Here is a 22775-nt window from a genome sequence, read left to right on the forward strand (position 1 = left end):
TGCTAATGCCTTTCTAACCTTATTCTTTGTGTCTGACCAACTTTTTTTCTCTCACATCCTCATTATTTTTCCACCTTTGCAATTTCAGCCCATGATTTAGGAAACTCAGACTAAAATCAGAGAATTAAATACCCTTGGGTTTGAAAGGAACTTTGACAACCACCCCCATTGCTGCTCGAAGCCCCCTCTACTTTAGCCCAGCAGATTCCTGCCGCTGATCGATCACCTCATCTCATGGGGAACCCACTGCTTCCCAAGGCTGTAAGCCTGTGGCTATTTCTCACTTTCATCAAATTTCTGTTTGTCTTAAGCAAAAATTACTCTTTGTCTCCCATCAGCCCTTGTGTGACCTCCTGGGCCATGTAAAACATGCCTTGTTTCTCATCTACTTCAGATCGCTGAAGGTAATTAGAAGTTAAGTTGTTCCCCTGTGCTCCCTTTAAGCCCTCTCTTCCCTGGGCTGAAAGGAATGTCAGTGGTCCCCTTTTTATTCCCGTTAATTTTGTACAGCAGAAACAGCAAAGGGAATACATCTTCAAATTTTGTTTTCCTAAACATTTAAATAGACAATAGTATCCCTTTCTGAAACAACTCTGCAGGAAACAGCACAATCACTTGTCCTGCTTTAAAAAAAAAAAAAAGTATTTACACACACATACACACACAATTACCCAGTATTTTTTGAGTATTTATAACCTGCTAGTTGCTTTATATAGTTATCTCAGTTAATATTCCCACTGGCTCTAGAAGATATAAATGTGTCTCCATGCTCCCTGCATGAAGCTTTCAGGTGATCTGGATTAATGAAATATGGAGAATTTTCAGGTATGAATAGTGACCATGGTTCCTAGATCATCTCTCAACCACCAGCTGTCCCTTACAGGCTTGCAACAGACAACCCATAGAGTATGCACTTATGTCTTTGATGAAAAAGAAATACTATTAGTTTTCACTATATAGAAAAATGGTGCATCCGTCAGAGTCCAGTGTGGAGACAGAAACCACACTAAGTATTTAAACCGAGAGCATTTAATACAAAGGATGGTTAACTAGGTATTAAATACCCGAAAAAGTAAAAGTATCATAGAGGTAATAATTACAGGGAGCAGATACTACTTCTAGGGCAGGGAAAACAATAGGAATAGTAAATCCTGTAAGTTTGGCCAATGCAGCTGAAACTCAGACGTCTGAGAAGTGAGTGTTGTTTGGCCTGTGCTAGCGTCTCCCTGCTGAGAGGACCCAAACCCCGGAGGAGCCCCAGACGGTGCTGAGGCCTCTGAGGGGTGCCATAACGCTAGTTCTACAATGTTAAGGAAACTGAAAACTGACTCGAATTGCTGTTACAAGAGGCAGCTGCTGCCACTGGAGTGCAAAAGCAGATGAGACCTGCAACATGTTGCCAGGGACCCAGAAGCCAATCCGAAGGTTAGCGCTTTCTCCTTCGGTTTCTCGGTCTCCTCTAGCGCCCCCTACTGGCAGAATCTGACATGGCCCAGCTGACAAAGCAGAAATGTGGTTTGCAGAGTCCTCGCCCCAGCGTCACAAAATGAAGTATGGAAAGCTGGATTTGAAGCTGAGAGGCAATATCTTTCTTTATACGTGGCATGGGAGATGTCTTATGTTAAAATTTCAAAGAGGACGATGTCTGTCCTTGACTTAATAGGATTTGAACGCAATACAGCTCACAAGTAGCAGAGAGTGGGGAGGATCAATCAAGCACTTAGTGTAGTATCTCTTGGTCCCATTCTCAGTCTCTTTCTTTTTTTCCCCCAAATCTAAGCCCATCAGGATGGCTCTTGCCAGGGCTTATATGTTGAGTACCCCTCAGTGATATTTTAATAGGGAGATATCTCAATAGCTGCTATCTAGTTGTTGGCATAGCATTAAAGTCTATAGTGTGTTTCCACTGCGTGGATAAAAGTCTAGGAGACAGAAGAAACCTACTTCCTGCTGGTCATCCAATATCAGGGTCACTAGACACTATCGATGACAGCGAACGTTGGGAGAAAACATCCATCCTCCAGATTATCTCTAGGAGCAGTAAGTGTGGACGGTGGTGAGCTATTCCCCACCTGCCCGTTCTTTCTCTCAGGTAGTTATTCTTGCAGATCTGCAGCATAAACTGGCAAGCCCATGTCCTTCATGGCATCAAACTACATATCTCATATTTGGCCTAAACATTGCTTACAGTCAGACTTCCAGCTGCTCAGTTTGCTAAGTGTTTCAGAGAAAGAAACCAAGAGAATGTGGCAAAGAGGTCTCTAAGACTGGTGAGGTGAGGAGAATTGCAGATCTGGCTGTGCTTGAGCCTCTCCATAATCAGCTGAGTCTAAGTAGGAAGGACTAATTTCAAAGGGTCAGTGCTGGGTCCCTTAAAAGCATCTACCATTTAAAAATTAATGCTCGATGAGTGCTAAATCCCAAGTGTCTGAAGAGACCGGAAGAGAAAGGGTTTCCAGGAATGAGATTTGGAAAGTGCATAAAGATGAAACGGGATACATCTGTAAGGAAGGAAGAAAAATGTAAAGTTCAATTTTAATAAATCAGAAGTCAGTGAGCCTTGCTCTCTCCCTGCCACACTTCCCTTTCTACAGCCATGTGGCCTGACGTGGCCTTGTACAGTGATCTCTTGCCTGTCACCATTGCACCCTATCCTTATTCAATCCAATTTATTACCTTTTGGTAATAAATGCATTTATTTTTATGTGTATCCTGGCAATCTTCAGCCACAGAAACCCTCAAAATTCTTAAAATAAAAAACCAATCAAGGACGTCCCTGCTTACTAAAAGTGATAATAAGTAACACTTATGCAGTTCCTTACAGTTTATAATGTTCTTTTGTGTTACATCCTTTAGTCGTCACAAAAACTCTGTGACATAAATACTAGTAGTCCTTCCATTTTTCAGATGAAAAAACTGACACTCAGCGTTTATGTAGCTTGTCCAAGGCGGAGCCAGGCCTTGAACCTGACTCTCCTGACTCCAATATTTATAGCCTCTCAAGTGGCTTCTGAGAAATGTGGCACAAGGAATCGTGTGCCTCACTGGGTGGGTGGGTCCCCCAAGATTATTTTCAGACCCAGCCAAAAGAATAACCTTGGACATTTTTCTAGGCCAAATAATTCCAGTAGGAGGGAAGAAGATAGATAACAAGCATGGCGACTGGGGAGGTATTGACGTACTAGTGCCGGATGCTGACCACGATATGCCACATCCTGTCTTCACTCATTCATTCACAGACGAGGCCAGGTAGGAGTGTGAATCTTGCCATGTGCTGAAACCCTTTGGTAAAGGAAAGAAAATACAGAGTTGATCATTATTCACTTCCAGTTCTCTTAAGAAAGTGATTACAGACATTATGGAGAACGGTATGGAGGGTCCTCAAAATATTAAAAGTAGAACTACCATATGATCCAATGATCTCACTTCTGGGTGTGTATCTAGAGGAAATGAAATCTGGATCTTGAAGAGATACCTGCACTGCCGTGTTCACTGCAGCATTATTCACAATAGCTAAAATACGGGAACAACTCAAGTGTCTGTCGACAGAAGAATGGATTTTAAAAATGGATAAAGACACACACACATACACACACACACAGGAATGTTATTAAACCTTAAAATGGAAGAAATTCTCCCATTTGCAGCATCAAAGATGAACTTGGAGGACATAACTAAGTAAAATAAGCCAAACACAGAAAGATAAATACTGCATGATCTCACTTATATATGGAATCTAAAATAGTCAAACTGATAGAAGCAGAGAGTGGAATGATGTTTGCCAGGGCCCAGGGAGGGAAGAGAGGAGAGGGAAATAAGAGATGTTGGTCAAACAGTACAAAGTTTCAGTTACACAGGATGAATGAGTTCTAGGGTGTGAGGTACAGCATGGTGGCCACAGTTAACGATACTGCATTGTATACTTAAAATTTACTAAGAGGATACATCGTAAATCTTCTCAATCCACACATACATATACATTAAAAATAACTATGTAGAAATGATGGATAAATTGTTTAGCTTGATTATGGTAATCTTTTCTCAATGCATATATCAAAACATCAAGTTGTATGCCTTAAATATATAGCAGTTTTATATGTCAAAGGTATCTCAATAAAATTGTTAAAAAAAATAAGTAAAGGATTACAGCAGGGGGATATGGTCATGAAATTTAATTCTGCCACAGATTCCAGAACCCTGCTCCGATGCAGATAATGATGCTAATTCAACAACAATAATAATACCTAACTTTCATTGGGCATTTACGATGTGCTTTATAGGTCTCATTTAATTCCCACTACATCCTATATGGCAGGCTCCATCATTGCTCCCATTTTGCAAATGAGAACACTGAGACTTTGAGAGGCTAAGTGACCTGTCCACACAGGGACCGAAAGGGCAGCTCTGGGATTCAAGCTTACGCTAACTCCAGCACCCATCCTCTCACTCACGTACAGCCTAGATGCGCAGCCTGTCATTAACTTCCCCTCACTAGCCACACAAATTATTTCAATATGACGTTTCTCTTCATGGTTTAGCCCAAATGTACTGGCCATAACAATTTATAGCATTCCAGCAGAGGCAGAGACCAAGACACATTAGAGCCAAGTGTTTTAATAACTTCCTGTGCTAACAGTTATAAAAAGGGAACCGTTGCTGCAGGTTCAAAGAATTAAAATACGGCAAGGTAGCAGGAGCTCTTAAAGCCAGCTTTCAGAAGCACCGTTTTGCCCTTGTAAACAACTTTTATATACCCCTTTTGGAGAGCGTGTAATGAAATGACTAACATTTCAGCTATAACTGGAGCTATTACACAGCTGAGTGTTTTGTAGCTGGAAATCTGTTCAGGAAAACACTGAATATTGGAGGAAAGGAGAGGCTGCGGGGGCTCCTTGTCTCTGCACGGGGCACATTTTCCCCACCCTCCCAGAAAGAATGGCCTGCACGGAGCAAAACAAGGTAAGAGTGCCAGGTAAATCGCACCTCACCTTTTCCGTATAAAATGAGGCTCTTATCTCCATTTTTACTTCCACTTTGAATGCCTGCATCCCCTCGCTCTTGCTCACTAAAGTGGAACGTATGGTTTTTTCTATTTTTAATCTTCCCCCAAAGAAAACTACTTAGCTGAGATTCCAGGTGCCTACCTAGAATCCAGAAATTTACATGATTTGCATTTCTGATGGAGGTTTCCAGAGAGATTTTTGATGAGTCATTTCCTTCCTCCTCTGTTTTGTGATTTACATAATAATATAGTTATCCTTGCAGGTCAGAGTTATGAATATTCAAAATAGGACAGAATGAGCCTATTGAGCCTTTTTTCCCCTGAATTCCAGAAGGTGGGACTCAAGCAGATTGAGTGTTGGGAGCTAAAGAGAAAGCCCTAAGTTTTTCATCCAATCTCAACCCTAACTGTGCTGAAAATGAGTATTTTCTAAGAGGAGACACTATACAGAATCAGAAAGATTGTTATTATGCTTGCTCCTGCAGACTAGACCTGAAATCATAAAATTACAAAAGCAGAATATTGGGCCTGTGTCATTTGCTGTCTTATCATTCAAATCATAAAGACAGACTATTATATTTTCAGCCCTTTCATATGAGAATGCGTATGGGAACAGAACGTGAGAATGTTGCTCTTCCCCCAAACCCAACAGTATTTGTTGCTAGAATAGAAGAAAGACAATGTCATGTGTGGCCCAGCCATATTACAGCAGGTATATTAGGCAAGTGTGGTTACCTGGACCCCTTTGCTGTACAGTGCCTAATGAAATGGTGTGGCCCGTGGGATTCCTAAGAGTGAGCCTTGAAGAACTATGCTAATGATGGTGCTTCTCATCCAAGGCTCTTTCTATTAAAACACAGGGTCACTTTTTCGTCTGATAAAATCAGTAGCACATGGTGAGAGGTATATACTGCAGGTGGGGAAAAGCAGCCTTAAAATCCAGTAGCCTTTTCTTTAGTCCTCATTCTACCATGCAAATTATGCCCCTTATTAGAACCTCAGTGTCCTTATTTGTAAAATGGGCATCATAATAATACACATTTAAGAAGGTTGTGGTGAGAAATAAGCGGAATCAGAACTGTAAAATGCTTGACGAGAGTAAATGCTCAGTAAACGGTGTTCATTATTATTGTCATGATGTATATGTTTTTATGGAAAGAGCAGTGGTTTTGAGTCGTTTGAAAGATAATATGTTTTTCAAGACTTGATTTAGCTAATTGTCAGGTCATTTTCCTCCTCAAAACGAATAGATTGCATTGCGTATTAGGATAAAATCAATCTATTTATCTCATCCTCAGTCTCTTACTACATATATACACACCTGAAATCCATGTCCGGGTCACCATTGTCCTGAACTGTGGATTTCGCTTCTGCAGCCCCAGTCAGCTAGAATGCCAATTCCTCTTGTGTCCACCTGTTGAACTATTTTACCAGCTGGTTCGACTCCATCCACCACTCACCACAGATCTTTTCACAAGCCCTCTAGTTGGAGTTAGGATTCCCCCTTTCTCCAAGTACCTTTTTTCTTGTACCTCTACCCCAGGCCAATTTGTAGTAAAGGAGTCTGGATACTTTCTCTCTGCCCCCTGAGCACAGAAATAGTGGCATATTCACCTTTGTATTCCTCCCAACCGTGGACCAAGTAGGCTGATTTGAGTTGAACTTTAGTGTTTATGCTGCTCCTATCACTGTTCTGAATTTTCTAGTTGTTTATTTGGGATTTGTGCGTTATGTCATTATTTTCACGCTCCTTGGCGACTTCTTACTTTACATCTATCAGTCTTTTTATATTGAGCATTTCTAGACTCCTCGTGGTCTCGTGGAAAGCATTCAGGGCTTTGGGGAATTGTTGTCATTGTTTTGCTGAAATGTCTCTCTCATCTGTTTGCATATGGATGACCCCTTAAATAACCAACATTGACACTGGGAAACTAACTAAAACGAGAGTTTAAAATGCAGAGTCTCTTCCACTGCTGCTTCATGGACGAAAGAAAAATCTCAAATCCACTAGAATTAGGTCTGCTTTAGGACGATGGTTGACTCCAACACGTTAGTGCCTTTTCACATAGAAAGCTCAGGCAGCAAAGGGCCAGGTTGGAAATGCTTAAATCATTGGAAAGCCCAGTTTCCTAATACCATCTTTAGTTTAATCCTGGCACATTCGACCTGCTATGTAGACACACACTGGTTCAGAGCTGGAAAAACCTTATTATTTCCTCCTTGGGCACTTCGTTGGCAGCCAGGGTAACTGAGGTCCAAAGGTGAACCAAGCAGCCCAAGTCCTGTAGCTAATGAAACTAGACAATCAGCCGGGGCCAGGACGAGAGGCTTCACGTGCTAAGTCCACTGCTTTTTCCTCTCTTCTGTCCTGCAGTCTCTTCCCCTTCATAGATTACTCACGTAGTCCAAATTTGGACATTTTAAGAGTTCACTGAAGGAACACCTGGGTGTGGTACTTCTGTCCCCCCGTGGTCTGGGCCCTGTCTCCTCATAAAACTCACACTCTTTGTCTCTGTACATGGCTGTGGTGGTAGTTTGGGGAGAGGAGATCCTAGAGTCTTATTAGGTTATTTGTACATAGGTATGTTACACTATATTTAGCATTTTAGCATCACTGAAATTAAGATGGACCTTATAGTCAGTGGTGTGTGATAGTTTCATTGTCAGTGTTTTTGCTTTTCTTAAATGATGGTGCATATTACAGTCTTGCCATGTGGAGTTTAAAAAGTATACGATAGTTCAAATTGTACAAAGTGCTTTCCCTATAATGATAAGAGCTAACATATATAGGATGCCCGCTGTGGGCTTAGTGAGTCACACTAATTATTTTATCCTCTCTTCATAAAACTCTTCATGCTGTCATTTCATGGAGGAGGAAACCAAGGTGAAGTGATTTTGCTGAAGTCACAAAGCTGCAGGATGCGGAGCCAAAGCCACACCCAGGGTGGTTTTAATTCACAGCCGACGCCCCTTCTGCCTGTCCTCCTGTGGAGTTCCTCTCACTACACCCCCCCAACCCCTCCACTTCATAGAGCCGAGCGGGTGGCAGGACGGGTAGCATAAGAACACAGACTCTCAGACGACCTTGAGCAAGTTCACTGACCTTTCTGTGCCTCAGTTTCCTTGTCTGTAAAATAGGATGAAAATAGCACCTCCTTATAGGCAGTTGTGAGGGTTAAGTGAGATAAATGAGTGTTTAGGGCACTTGGAATACTGACCCAGCACACACTGCGGACTTAGTGAACATGAGTGACCATGGTTGCTGAATCCTCTGTGGGCATCATCTTAAGCCTAGAACAGCCTTCCGCCCCTTCTGTCAGGTCATAAACCAGGTGCCCAGAAAACTCTGGATACCTTATACCAGGTACCCTCTCCTAAGAGAGGGGGAGGGGAACTGTGGACTGGATGCCTCTGCCTTCCAGGAACCCCAACCGTCCTGGGATGATGATCTGAGCCGAGTTTGCCTTCCTCAGATGCCACTGTCACTAGGAAGTAACTTCTCAGCCAGCTCCTCTGTTCATCCAAATTCCCCACTAAACCAGAGATTCCCATGAGACTGGAAACTGCACACATCAGTACTAACAAACCCAGGAGGTTTAGTGCCTGCTGCTTATTCGAAAACTGCATGGAAATGCGTTTCACTCTCCCCTAGAGTAACATTTTCTAGCCACAATTCTTATTGCTATCTATTGCCCAGTTTTAATTCTGTCCCCTGAATGGCCAGAGACAGTCAGACCTCACTGAAAATTAGTAATGCCCAGCAGGGGCGGAGCTGCTGCCACCCTGCACTGTGAACTCATTTACCTAAGCACCTTGGTTTCCCATTCTGGACTGTAGGTTGGCCAATGGACCTTAGGACAGATGATGAAAGAAAAGTCCCACTGAGCAAGCAGAATGTTCCCTCCGAATCCTGGTAGGGAGAGGATCCCTCTCATCCATGGTCAAGTACAGGGAACCAGAGGTTAAATATCTGTAATGTGCCCGTGGGTAGGTACAGAAACTGAGTCAGATCAACAAAGCTTGGGAAGCCAGAAGTGGACACAGAGCGAACCAGAGTGAAGAACCTAGGGGTGGAGAGTGGAGAGGAGAATAAGATGGAAAATGTGGTAGAGGTGACCTGGGCTAAGTACCATCGAAGCCAAGGGCCTCGGGTAGGGTTTAGGGACATTCCGGTGTGGACAAGCCACATCCGCTTAAAGGGCTCAGTGGAACAACACTGCAAGAAGCAGAACATGGGCACATGGAGTGGGGGAACTGACCAGAGCGGGGACAGCAGCCCAGCTTCCGGCCATGCCCCGACTGACCAGTCCATTTCTAGCCTCACACAGAACAGTCTGAGGAGCCCGGCTCTGGGCAGCAACACCGTGGCTTCCAGCATTATTAGATCGTGTCAGTATTTCACTGCCCCATTCTCTATCTAGCAGTTTCTGTGGGTTTTGTTATACAGTTAAATATCATCAGGACCTTTTTAATATTCTCTTTTTTTATTAAACAACTAATATGTTAATATTCAGGCTAATGTCTTGGAGTAACTCAGGCTCTATTGAGCTATCTATCTACTTAACCCTTTTCAATTTTTCCAAGGACATGTGATAGATAAAGTCCTCCTGTTTTCTAAATGGTTTACTTTCTTATTTAACTGAAACAGATGAAGCAGATTTGAATTTCTAAATTAAAAATTTGCATGTCATTGTTCTCTTAAGAATGAGGGATATGGGAGACATCTGAGTTATGTAAATAGTATGATGGAGGAGTAGTAAGTTTTAAAAGGAGTAATAAATAACTAAACTTGAAGAAATGCCTACTTAGCCGCAGACTTTGTACTGAGTGAACCGGACGCCTTATCTCATTTAACCTGTAAGATGAACACAGCTGTTATTCTCATTTTACATGTAGTGGAACTAAGCCTTCGAAACTTTTAATAGGTGCCCTAATACAACATAGCTCTTGGGAGGCAGACCTAGAATTTTAATCTAGATCTTTCTGATTCCAGAGCCCAAATGCCTAACCCTGAACACAATATTTAGATTCAGACCTGGATCTGAATGTTAGCTGTGAGACTCTGGGCAAGTTACTTGCCCTCTCTGATTCTGTAATCTAAAAGTTCACTATCCCTACCTTAATTTCTGTGATGACTAAATTAAATGAAATAGAAGCAAATGCCTAGTATTATAATAGTACTATAACTGGTACATACTTACAACTTAAAAGTTGTTACCCAGTTTTCTAAATAATTGAGAAAATCAACAAGGGTTTTCGTGTCTGAAATTTCTCTGGCAATTGGTCACCTCCACTCACCACTTTAGTGTGCAGACCATCGACAAACCCGATCTCCCCTGTGGTTCAGTGAGGCTGGAATCTGCTTGAGTGGAGCTGGACTGTGTCATGGATGAAGGCCAACCCATGCCCATACTGTCTGGCAAAGTGGACAGCGCGGCTGCATGACCCCAATTCTAACTCTGACCCTGGAAGGTTTAAAGGCTGCATTATGCTAGGTCCTGGGTGGATGCTGTAACCAATATATTTCTTCTACTTGATTGTGTGACCCAGAGAAGAACAGTAGATTAGAAAGTCCTTTCTAATCGGAGCCTTTATTATGTATGGATATCTGGCTAATAGCCACATAGAAAGCTCTTTGTTAATTTCTCTTAAAAGAATTCAAATTGGAACTAAGGGTGGGGAAAGAAAGTTGTTTAGTGAAATCTAAACCTTTTAACAAAGACAAATAAAAAGATATTTGCCTCAATTTCCCCCAACATGGCAGAGGAGGATAATTCGTGATTAAACATGGTCAAAGAGACTCAGAATTTTATTTGTCAGTAGCTGGTTCGGTTTAGCTCAACAAATATTTACCAATGGCCTAATATTTGCTCTGCACTGGAAATATCGTGGTAGAAAGTAGATAAGTGGAAACAATCCTCACATTCTAGAAGCTTCCAGTTGAGTCAAGAAAACTGACCCTAAAATAGGTTAGTTTAATACAGAATTTAAAATGATAAAATAATATTAAAGTAATAAAAACAATAAAATATTTCTTGAGCACTTACTACATGCCTTCTAAGTGCTTTACATGTGTTAATTCATTTCATCCTCAAATATTCCTATACATTCCTTTCGCTGCCACTTACAAGTGGGGAAACAGAGGCAAGATTGCACGGCCTGAGTGCGGCAGAGCCAATCTGAACTCAGGTTCGTCTGGCTCCATTTGTGGCTTTTTTTTTTCTCCTGTGCTGCATCCAGGAACAGGGCTGCTGTGTTGTACAGATCCAAGGGTACCGTTCACATTGCAGGTCACAGGGTGTGGAGTTGTGCAGTGTACAGGCTGTGAAGCTGTATCCAGCCTGGTAGATGATGCAGTAGGTATTAATATACTCTTTACGGAGAGGGAAGGAGATTGAGACTGGAACACCAGACATAGAGTCAAGGGAACCGCTCCTCCCAAAGCTGGCAGTACCGTGGTGTGTAAGTCCCTTGCTCACATGACGCTACCATCCTGATGCAATATCTGCTGCCTACGTGTCCTTGCTTATGTAACTCAACCTCTCTGGGTGTCAGTTCTCCCTTCTGTGAAATGGGGACAGTGGCACCTGTGTCACGGAATTGCGGAGAGGCTAAAATGAGATAATAGACGTAATGTGCTTAACAGAAGCCTCACTGCAGGTAGGATCTTAATCTGTACCCAACCTGCCTGCCACCCTATAAAGTGAATGCGACTCCGCCTGCCCTTGCCACTTGGATCCTCCTGAGATGGTGACTGTACTTGTTTGAGGCTGTGTAAGTTTGATGGATTATTCCAAGTCTATTTGACCAGCATGGGTTAAAGCAATGAACTAGTTTTCCATGTTCCTCTATTTTATATACATTATGACTTTATATATGGAACCATAAAACTCAGGACGGATTTATATATACACTATACTGCATATTTTCGTAGAAATGTTTTGCCAGGCACCTGTAATTCATTGATATATGTGAGCAGTTTTCTAAAGTTTATTTCTCATAGATCTCTCTTAAATTGCATGTGAAGTGACATTTTATGGTTTAACTTTTGTTTTCATGACACAGCCCCAATTTGCATCTCTGTTGAAACACTCAGGACTTCCCTGTTCACAGCACACGTTCCTCCTGTCCTCGAAGCATTTCTTCAGGATGCTATTGCCAAAGACCCCAGTTCGGCATCTCTCCTGGAGAAGTCAATCCATTTGTGACTGTCTTGTGGAAATGTACTTGAATTATTCAAAGCCCATATTCAACTTGCTTATAGGGCACTGGTGCAAAAAAAAAAAACCAGACTAGTTCCATTCTTTGTGTGGTCAGAGCCCTTGGCATGAAAGCTGCCGTAAAACCTCACAGCTCCTTTCCCAAATGGTTTTCTTTGCCTGGGGTTGACTCAGACTTTCTGACCTGTGATTCCATCAAGTTCCAAAACAAAGTGGAAAGGAAAGAAATGCACATCTACTGAGCCAAGCTCAAAACATTTTGCAGATCCATAATCTCACTAAAGACCTTCAAGTCTGGTGTTATTTAACCTTATTAGAGGAGATCGTTTCAGAGAGATTAAGTAAATTGACTAAGGTTGCACAGATTATAAGTGCTGGAGCCAAGTTTCAAGTTCAGATCTGTTGTCTACAAAGTCTGATTCTTCCACTGCACAAAGCCCACCAGCATCCAAGGCAAACAAAGGGATGCTGGGTGGGCAGGATGTAGGTTCATCATCTCTATCTTACTTACAGGAATTCATTATTTTGAATAGTCATTTTACGAACATTTATTTATTGTGTCTTACGTGGTAAGCACTGTGCTAGGTGCTTGCATTTGAAGTATCCTCAGCAATTTTTGAATTCTAAAAAGATTTCTCACTATCTTCTCCTGGTAGACCACTGTAAATGAGTGTTTGGCAAGGAAATAGCCCCATAGAAGTCACTGGTTTCTGCCCGAGTTCCCTGTTGTACCTATCCCATACTGTGTGCCTGGCACATACAGAGGAGGCGCTCACTGAACACTGTGAACTTAATCAGTGAATGGATGCATTCGCAACACCCCTAAAGAATATAGGACACATACCGATTTGCATGTCAGTGTACTTATTCCTCAAGCCGGTTCTGTGTCTCGCCACTGGATCCCCAGAGCCTGGCACAGCACCTGGCATAGATCAGGGGCTGCAGTGGAAGGAGAGTTAACAGCAGGCACAATTAGTCAGTCTAACATCAGAAATGTAACCAGAGTTGGGACTAGCGTGAAGGAAGTAAGGCACTAGCCTCGGGTGTACCATTTAAGGAGACACCAAAAAACACAAAAATCAAGATGTATAATATTTCAGTACAATATTTTAAATAATGAAGGTAGGACAGAGATGAAGGTAAGGCAGTGAGGTGTGTCTTCAGGTGAAAAGCCAGATCCTATCTTGGTTTAAAATTTTTATCTTTGTTATCCTAGATTTTGTTCATTCATTTTGACTTCTTAAAAACGTTGCATGAAAATATTATTTATCTTGATCACTGAGATTTTGACACCCCTTAAGTTTTGTGACCAAGGTGCCTCATTCACCTCTCCAGAGCCCTGGCCCTGTAAAAGCGACAACAGTAACTAAGATTCTTTATGTCATATTATAGAAATGGTGGTTTATGTACACGGACTCACAGACAGGCCACAAAACCTTCTCATCAGAAAAGTGCTGTTGTGATCTCCGTTTTATAGACAGGGTGGCCGAGACTTGAGGAGGCAATGCTGCCCTCCTAGAGTGTCACAAATGACTCACCGGTGTGACCAACATATTGAATTTCTCAGCCCCCCAAGGGGTACAGACCAGAGCCCAGGTTTATGAGAGCCCTAAGACTGGCCGCCTCCAGCCAGAAGCAGCCTCCTGCATTTACCCCAGGGTGCTTCCCAAATACCATGTTCCATCGACTCCCTAGATTCTAGCCATTGTAAGAAGCAGCATGATTTTATGTACCATGTCACTGCTGCCACCAAGATGACAGCAATTAGAAGGTGCTAACAATTGGAGCTTTTATAAGGCAAAAAAAAAAGGTGCCTATTTGAATGGGATAAAATTCATTATTATCATATCCCAAGTGACCATGACATTGAAAAAGATTGGGGAGACTATACAAGGGTACACTGTAATGACAGACATAAAAGGATTTTGGTGTTCTTTATGTCCCTAAATATCCAGAAGTCTATTCGCTACCCTTAACTCATTGAAAGCTGTACCATTTCTGCCCTGAGACAAACTTTAAACTCACAGAAAGGCAGAGTATTCTTACGAAGGGGACTGCTTCATTTGCACTCTGGAGAGAGTTCCCCAAGACAGAAAAGATTGCAGTATTAGTCATCTGATTATATCATTCTTGGATGGGTTAAGAATTTTATCTACTTACAAAATTATTTGGAGCCCTGGATTAAGGAGGAACGGGCTGGTGCAGTACAGCTCATCTGAGACTCAGGATCTCCTTTTCTTAGCAGCTTCCATTTAAAGTAAATCTATCATGAGCTGCAGAGCCCCTGCATGACAGCATCCGGAGTCTCATAGAATGGACCGAGGTTTATTATATAACACTAAACAGCCCATACTATTTATTCCACAATCCACTGATCCGCCTACCCTACCAGGCAATTATGAGCACACCTAATTAATTGCATTCCAAAATATTGCATTAAAATTTATTTAGACTTCAAACATACATAGTGATGCATTGATCTGAGTCAGCCATTAGGTTTTTAACCATTTTAGGGAAAGGTCACAAAACAGCTGAGCCTGTCTACCCCTTATTTATTTTTTTTAACATATCTACCAAGCACAAACACAAATCAGCCTTAGGTTTTAATATCAAGTTCACAAGCATTAGACCTGTACGATCGCTTTAAAAACTTGAAATTCTGCCTTGTGCCATATTCTATCAAAATTCCGAGTCAGCTGTGATAAGGAGTAAGTATCCTTTTTCCTGGCAGTCAGGACCGTTGAGAGGTTAACATGAAGAGGCATCATCCGGAGACAGATTGCCCGGGTTTGAATCCAGCTCTGCCTCTTACTGTGCCTCACTTTCTTTATTTGTAAAATGGGCTCATAACAGTACCTGCCTCTTCAGGTTGTTATGTGGATTTAATGAGCTAATATTTGTAAAGCACTTAGAAGATTGCGCCGCACCTGGCATGCAAGATTGGCTGTCATTCCTCGGCACAGACAGGCCCAGCATGGGATTTTCCCGCGCGGGTGTTCATCAGAGCACGTTCATCCCAGGGGTATGAACCTGTAGTACTGAGCCCGCAGTGTATGTGGATTGGTCTGTCCTCCCCTGTTCTTCCCACTCCCCGTCCTTCAACATGGAATGGGTACAATTATCACCTTGAAGGCAATTCCTGTACAAGTTCTCAGGGCAAACAAACCTGCGGGCAGAGCCTAAAATAAAAAGCATTTGGCAATCTCGCCTCATCTCCTCTTGGTTTCTGTGGAACTTTGTACATATTTCCTTACTGTTCTTACTTACCAAACGGCATGTAATGATCTTTTCCTGGTTTCGTCTGCCCGATGGACAGTGATGGGCGCTCATCTTACTCTTCTCTGTTTGCCCAGGACCGCACATTCTGTGCCCAGGGCACAGTAGGTCCTGGACAGATCTGTTAGGTCAGGCCAGGGCCAATGCCTCTCTTTGCGTCACATCCGTGTGGTAGCTGTTTTCTCTCTGCACTGTCCTCAAAGATCCCCCCTCCCTCTTTTGTACACCTGCGGGTAAAGCTGCTTGAGCAGCAGAAGCTGCCTTTGTGGGTCTTTCCGAGGAACTGGGGAGACCAGAGACCAGCCGTTTGCCACGTACACGTAACCCTTGAACATGTTCTGGAGGTAGAATGCCAGTATTGGAATCTGTATTCAAGGGCATTTTCCAGGGGGATAGGAGAAGCTCCAGATCAGTTTTTGAAATATCTGAGGTAATAAAACTAATAAATCTCATTTATGAAAGTGGCAACCACCCTTTATTTAGAATTTCACGTCGCAGAGATGATAGAGCTTTGTGAGTGACAGAGTTCTTTGGAGGAAAAGAAGCTCACTTTGTGATATATCAGAAATAGGAGATGGATAAGTAGTGGAAATGAAGTTATAGAAAATTTTAATAGCCTTGGGAGAAGAAATCCTGTTCAATTCTAAATGCGTTTTGATTGTAGTTGGATCTTTGGGAGCTTTAGAGGTGGAGAAATTAGATCTGAGGGAACAAAGGTATTAGTTGTTTGTTGCTGCATAAAAAAATATTATGCCAAGGCTCAGTGGCTTAAAACAATGAATATTTATTATCACCCAGTTTCTGTGGGTCAAATTTTGGAAGCAGCTTAGCTGGGGTTCAAGCTCAGGGCTTCTCAGATAGGTGCAGTCAGGATGCTGGCAGGGGCTACAGTCATGCAGAGGCTTGACTGGGGCCAGAAGGTCTGCTTTCAAGATGACTCACTCACATGGCCGTTGGCAGGTGGCCTCAGTTATCACCGGCGGGCCTCTCTGTGGGCTGCTTGAGTATCTTCACGACATGGCTGCTAATTGCCCCTGAAGTGAGAGATCCAAGAGAGAATGAGCAGAGAGGAAGCTGCAGTGTCTTTTGTAACATAGCCTCTAAAGTCATCCCTAAATAGTCTCCTAGAGCCACCATTAACAAGGTACCACAAACAGGGTGTCTTTAAATTATAGGTATTGATTCTCTTATACTTCTGGAGGTGAGAAGTCCAAAGCAAAGGTGTCAGCAGAGCCACGCTATCTCTACAGACTCCAGGGAAGGACTCCCTGCCTCTTCTTAGTTTCTGGTAGCTACCGGCAACACCTGGCATTCTCGGGCTTACAGGTGCACCCTTCCCGCCTCTGCCCTCACCTTAACAGCTGCCTTCCCTCTGTGCATCTGTTTTCTGATAAGGACATCAGTTATTGGATAGGAGCCACCCTAACCCATGGTACCTCATCTTACCTAATTACATCTGCAAAGACCCTGTTTCCAAATAAGATCACAGTCTGAGGTTCTGGGTGGACACGAATCTTCTTTCTTTTACTTTGTTTCTTTTTTTTTTTTCTTTTGAAGGAAGAAAATATTCAACTCAATACACCCACTATCACTTCTGTTTTATTCTATTTGTTCAAAGCAAGTCACTAACCAGCCCACACTCAAGAAGAAAGATATTAAACTCTGTCTTTTGAAAAGAGAAGTGTTCAAAAATTTGTGAACACATTTTAAAACTACCGCAAGGACAAAATAGTGCTTGCATACCAGATACCCTTTATACTGGGTTTTTCTAGTTTCATATGAGATAATGTGGCCCCGTGAAAAAAGAGCATTTACAGAAGTTCCATCTTATCTAACAAAATGGATACCAGAAAAGGCCTGTTTAAAGTGAATTCTCTTAAAATGGGGACCAAAATTTCTTTAAAAATTAATGAAAAAATATTTTGGCTTGGATTTTATAATGAAAATAAGAGTATTTTACTTAAATTAGAAAAGATTAAGTTATAGATATAACCACTGATTATTAAAATGAAGAATGAATTATGTTTTAGTTCTTCCTCTGGTTTAATTTTTCCAACAAAATCACATGATTTCACAATGTGTCCTTCACTTTAACTGTCTCAGCATAATCATTAAGAGGGTTATTTTTGCAAAATTCAAGGATTTTCTTGATATTCATCCAGTACCTTTTGTATTCATAGCATTCTCTGCTATAATGCCCACGCTGTCATTATTCTTAAAAATTTTTTCTTCCTCAAATACTACCTACTTATGTTTCTGCTACATCATCATTTGTCAGTTCCACATATGATTTCAGCAGTTCTTCAATACCTGTTATTTAACGTCATAAAATATTCTTTTTTGGGGGGGGGGGATTTGAAAGTTTACTTGATAATCAATTTACAAAGTATATTTGTAAGGCTACATTTTACAAGAATCGATGGGAGACACGTCATGATGCTGATCAAGATGCTAGTGTTAAGTGGGGGCTGATTTTGAATGGGGACTGATTTTTAAGTGGTCAATTCAATAATGAGTACGTTCATGCTATTGTGAGTTTATTTCTCTCTAAAACTTGACATCTGTGGAGACTCCAATCATGAAAACCCAGATAACGAGGACTCCCTGACTTTTTCTTCCTTCTTTCCACAAGCCCACCCCTGACCCACTAGAGATATCATTAAGATCTTTTCATTTTTAAAACAATACTGTGAAAAATAAGTAATGTTAGATAGAATTACTTTGACAAATCGTTGTAAGAATAGGATGATATATACAACTAGAGAATGTTTCTAGGACTGAGTTTTACTGAAGATGGGCCCACATCATATCAGACAACCAGGAGAAGGGACGATGGCTCAGCCCCAAAGAGCTTTCATGTGGGGGAAAAGTCAACCAGCACTGGATGATTCTGGTTTAACCTTCCCTATAACAGAGACCTGAAATTCATCTTTTAAAAATCCCTTCCAGATGAAGTCTTGAACCAATGCTGAAGGCAATTAGAATGACAAAATAAATAAGAGTCTGTCTTGTCTGAAAAAATGCAATGTTTTATTCAAAGGCTGTGTAGTTAGAGAGTCACCAGTTAGAGAAGTTTGAGCCCATTGTGTGGGGCTCACCCACATCATAACCTGTCCACCTCCCTTTAAGTGAATGGCTCCCACCCACAGCAACTCACTCTGGTCCCAACGTACCCATTTGGCATGTGCTGGATGCTTGGAATTTCTTCATTGCCTTCAAGGAACAAACTTCCCCAGCCGCTGCAGGTGTCTTCATGGTTCTTTTCTTCTGCAGCTGTTTTTATACCTTCATATTATCCTATCTCTGGGTAAATTTGAGCACCCACTTCAATATTTCCCAGCTTCAATGCATATATGATGGGTTTTCAGCAACGGATATAGTCACAGTCCTTACTCTTCACAGGTTACTTAGCAAAGCTGCGTATAAACATTCTTATTGCTTAACCTCTGGAAATAACTCATTTTGAAGCCCCCACTGCCCATTTTTCTGTGACAGAAATGAATGTTTGTCTCTCATAGGTTCATTTGTAAAAACAGAAAGCCAGCCGAAGATAGGGAATTCGGTTATATGATTCCACATACTGTAATTCTTCTCAGACTGAATTGCTTAAATTTTAATTACTTATTGATTTATTGATATGATTTTTACTAAAAGCAAAAGTGGTTTAATATGCATGAAAAATAAGTGATTAGTTCTCTGTGTTAGTGCATATATAAGTGAGAGTTTCATGCCAATGGCGACTTCTCATTTACCAGAATATGTTTCCAACAAGTACATTTAGTAGCTGCCAACCCTTTAAAACTATACTAACTGCAGGACATAGTGACGGGCAACCCCAACACCACACACATCTCAGGAGTGAGTACAGTTATCTGATGAGGCAGTGCTCAGTTACACTCATCGCGACTAATGGATACACAGGACATATTTCGATATTTCTGCAGCTCTTGCTCACAGACAGCCAGCTCTGTAAATCTCCAGGTTTTCTTTATAACTATGTCACACTATCCATAACCAGAGTCCCTTACCCAGAACAGTCTGTCTTCCTGAGCCTGGTCTTATTCTAATAGCATGCTTTGTTTTTATTTTTGTTCTTTCTTTTTTAAAGTAAAAAGTATTATGCAGAGAGTGGCTGGAGCAGACCCTTCCGGCTGCCTACTTAAAATCTGTTCTCTTTCTCTTCATTGAGGGAATGCTGGTTTTGTTCAGGTGGCCTCTCTCAGAAACATTACCTCTCAGGAGACATATCTCAAACATCTGAGAACATCGCGGTAATCTCATACCCCTTATAGGTGACTGGCTTAGAGGTCAGCACATGACCCTAGCCAGTGAGATGAGAAACTTAGAACACTTATAAAAAATGTCCCCTTGCTGCTAAAAAGAGGCACAAGGAGAAGACAGTGCCTTTACTTTCTTTCTCTAGTCATTTGCATGCCTGGATGTGATTCTTGGAACTGCTGATGAAGCAAAAGCCACAGAGGAAGTTAAGGCTACAGTAAAGTGGGGTCAGAGGCCCTATGTACCCTGCCTGGAGCCTTGCCTACCTATGGACAGCTTGCTCTGTGAGATAATAAATCTCCTTAAATTTAAGCTGGTCAAGTCCAGGTTTTCTGCTATTTGCTGCCAATGTATTTTGACATAGTAGCCAAAATAATAAATCAACCCATGCTGTGTCCTTTGCTTGTAGGGAGCTTCTGCCCTTATTTACCTGGTGATTTTGAAGACTAGCCAAGGTTCCCACTCATCAGAGTGAAATAAACCACTCCTTCATCCAATTTTTTGTGAAACCTTTTGCACACATGCTGCTATTCACCTTGTTTACTGGGGCTTCTTTATGGATTTGTATTCTGACACTCACATTGGAAGTTCCCTTACAGATGAGCCATAGCTATACCAGAAATAGTACCAGGGGCACCACTGAATAACATGTTTACCAGCAAAAAAAAGATGCATTCTTGTATACTTTGGTTTATTGGAGAATACACTGCCAGAGTTAGAGACAAAACAGTGGCATGGATATGCATGGAGATGATGAAACCGGAAAGGGGACCATGAAATCCAACTATCAGTATGGACACACAGACAAAGTCACGTAGTGTGGCAAACATAAAGGACACATGACTGAAGACTTAATGTTGGTGGGGGGTGAAGACTTGACTTACACTGCTCCAGGAAAAGGAGGGAGGAAACCCAAGACAGAATGTCCTTCCTGAAGGTGGGCAAAGGAGCTCTGTGTCCCAAGAATCTGGTTGTCACTGGGAAAGCAGGAGCCTGGCTGGCTGGATGCTTGAAATGCGGGCCATTACCATTTGTCTCTACTGCTATCACTTAGCCCTTCAGAATATTAATTCAGCTCTACTTCTGGGCAACCACATGGGTGTCATGAAGTGGTCCCAGCTCTGTTTTGTTTCTGTTCCTTGACTGATAAACTGTAAGTTTAGTCTCCCCAAAGTCTGCCTCTGCAGGCGCTTGGTTTTCATTGTTGACCCATTTTGTTTAAGATATCTGGACGAATGGCCACACATTTTTGAACTGTGCTTGTGATATTTTGCCTCCATACTCAAAACCAACTGGCCCTTTTCCTCGTGTAGTCAGTTTCTGTTGACGATGCCTTTATGATGTCTTTCCCATCTGTACCTTTCTCTGTGCTTGTGTGGTCCACGGCAGCTTTGACTCAACTGATTCAAAACTGAAATCATCCTTCCCATCATCAGGGTTAGAATTATTCTCCAAAGTTAAAAACTTTGAGCTCTAATTTCTTCCTCCTTTTATCTCTTATTTACTAGCTTTTTATTATTATAGCTACAAGAAACTTATTTATATTTATGTAACTAAGATAGATAAATGGATGGATGGATGAATGCATTGATGAATGCATTGATAGATGCATCAATAGATGATGATGATAGATAGATAGATAGATAGATAGATAGATAGATAGATAGATATAGATAGATGATAGATAGATAGATAGATAGATAGATAGATAGATAGATAGATAGATAGATAGATAGATATAGATAGATGATAGATAGATAGATAGATAGATAGATAGATAGATAGATAGATAGATAGATAGATATAGATAGATGATAGATAGATAGATAGATAGATAGATAGATAGATAGATAGATAGATAGATAGATAGATAGGATTTGGTTCAGAGTTCTAGTTGGGACAGAAATGTTCACATAATGTGATCAGAAGAGCTGCATTCTGCTTTTTGGCCCATATCAGATATCTATTGAGTTATGTCACATCACTCAGTTTACCCAGAAAGGCAGCAAGCATGAAAGAGCACGAGCTTTGGAATAAAGAGGGCTGGGTGCGCAATCCTGCGTTGGCCCTTGCTAGCCGTATGGTCTTGAACTAAAGAAATAATTAACATTTAATGGATTCTGTCCTGAGCACTGTGCTACTACCTTGCCTTCCTCACCAGTGAGGTGGATGCTATCATTTGCCCCTATAACAGGAGAAAATCCTGATGCCTGACATGATTAATCCAAGGCCACACAGTTAAGTTGTGGACCCAAGATTCACACCCAACTCTGCCAGATGCCAAAGGTGGTGTTCTTAACCCCTGCACTCTATTTATCTCCCAGATCCCAAAGTTTTGTCTACAAAAGGAGTCTATTGCTTACTTTCTCGGGTTAATAAGGAAAGTTATACAGTAGAGGTTAAGTCACTTCCCACACTGTCTGACACTGAGTAACACTTCGTCTTAATGTTAGGGATCCCATTACTCATCGACTGGTTGTGTGTTGCTAATTCCAAGAATTGATTTTCATGTGAACTCCTCTGCCAGAGCTGTATTTATATGTATCTTTTTCAGTTTTCCAATTTTCTGTTTCAGTCTTTTTTTTCCATTTAGACCCTTGGTTTACTTAAGTTACTTGATTATAGGCCAACCTCTCCCTACCAAGATCATAAACTCCTCCAGGACCCCTGTCATTGTATTTTTATACCTAATCATCAGCCAGTGCCGGGACCAGAGTCGGAATTTACCTAATATCTGATATACAATTCTGTGGGGTTTTTACATCATTCATATGTTTACTTACCTCTTCTATAAGATAGAGCCTTTTAACCATGGTAGCAAAGCAGTGATATATTTAAAGCCCATTGCTTATTGCTTCTTTTATGCAACAATGAACATATAATTAATGAAGGCCCATGAATCCCTGATTTTGTGCATTGTTGTCTCTCTCTCCAACAAACATTTTTTGAGTGCCTGCTTTATGCCAGGCACTGTGTTGAACATCAAGTTTACAAATGTT

General features: G+C 41.5%; 1 protein-coding gene across 5 annotated transcripts in view; it reads left to right on the plus strand.

The window, feature by feature from the left end:
* Positions 1-22775, plus strand: part of CA10 (carbonic anhydrase 10) — a 431002-nt gene that overhangs the window by 227290 nt on the left and 180937 nt on the right. The gene's annotated exons all lie outside the window — the stretch shown is intronic.

This window comes from Rousettus aegyptiacus, unplaced genomic scaffold (assembly GCF_014176215.1).
Source record: "Rousettus aegyptiacus isolate mRouAeg1 unplaced genomic scaffold, mRouAeg1.p scaffold_m13_p_6, whole genome shotgun sequence".
NCBI lineage: Eukaryota > Metazoa > Chordata > Mammalia > Chiroptera > Pteropodidae > Rousettus > Rousettus aegyptiacus.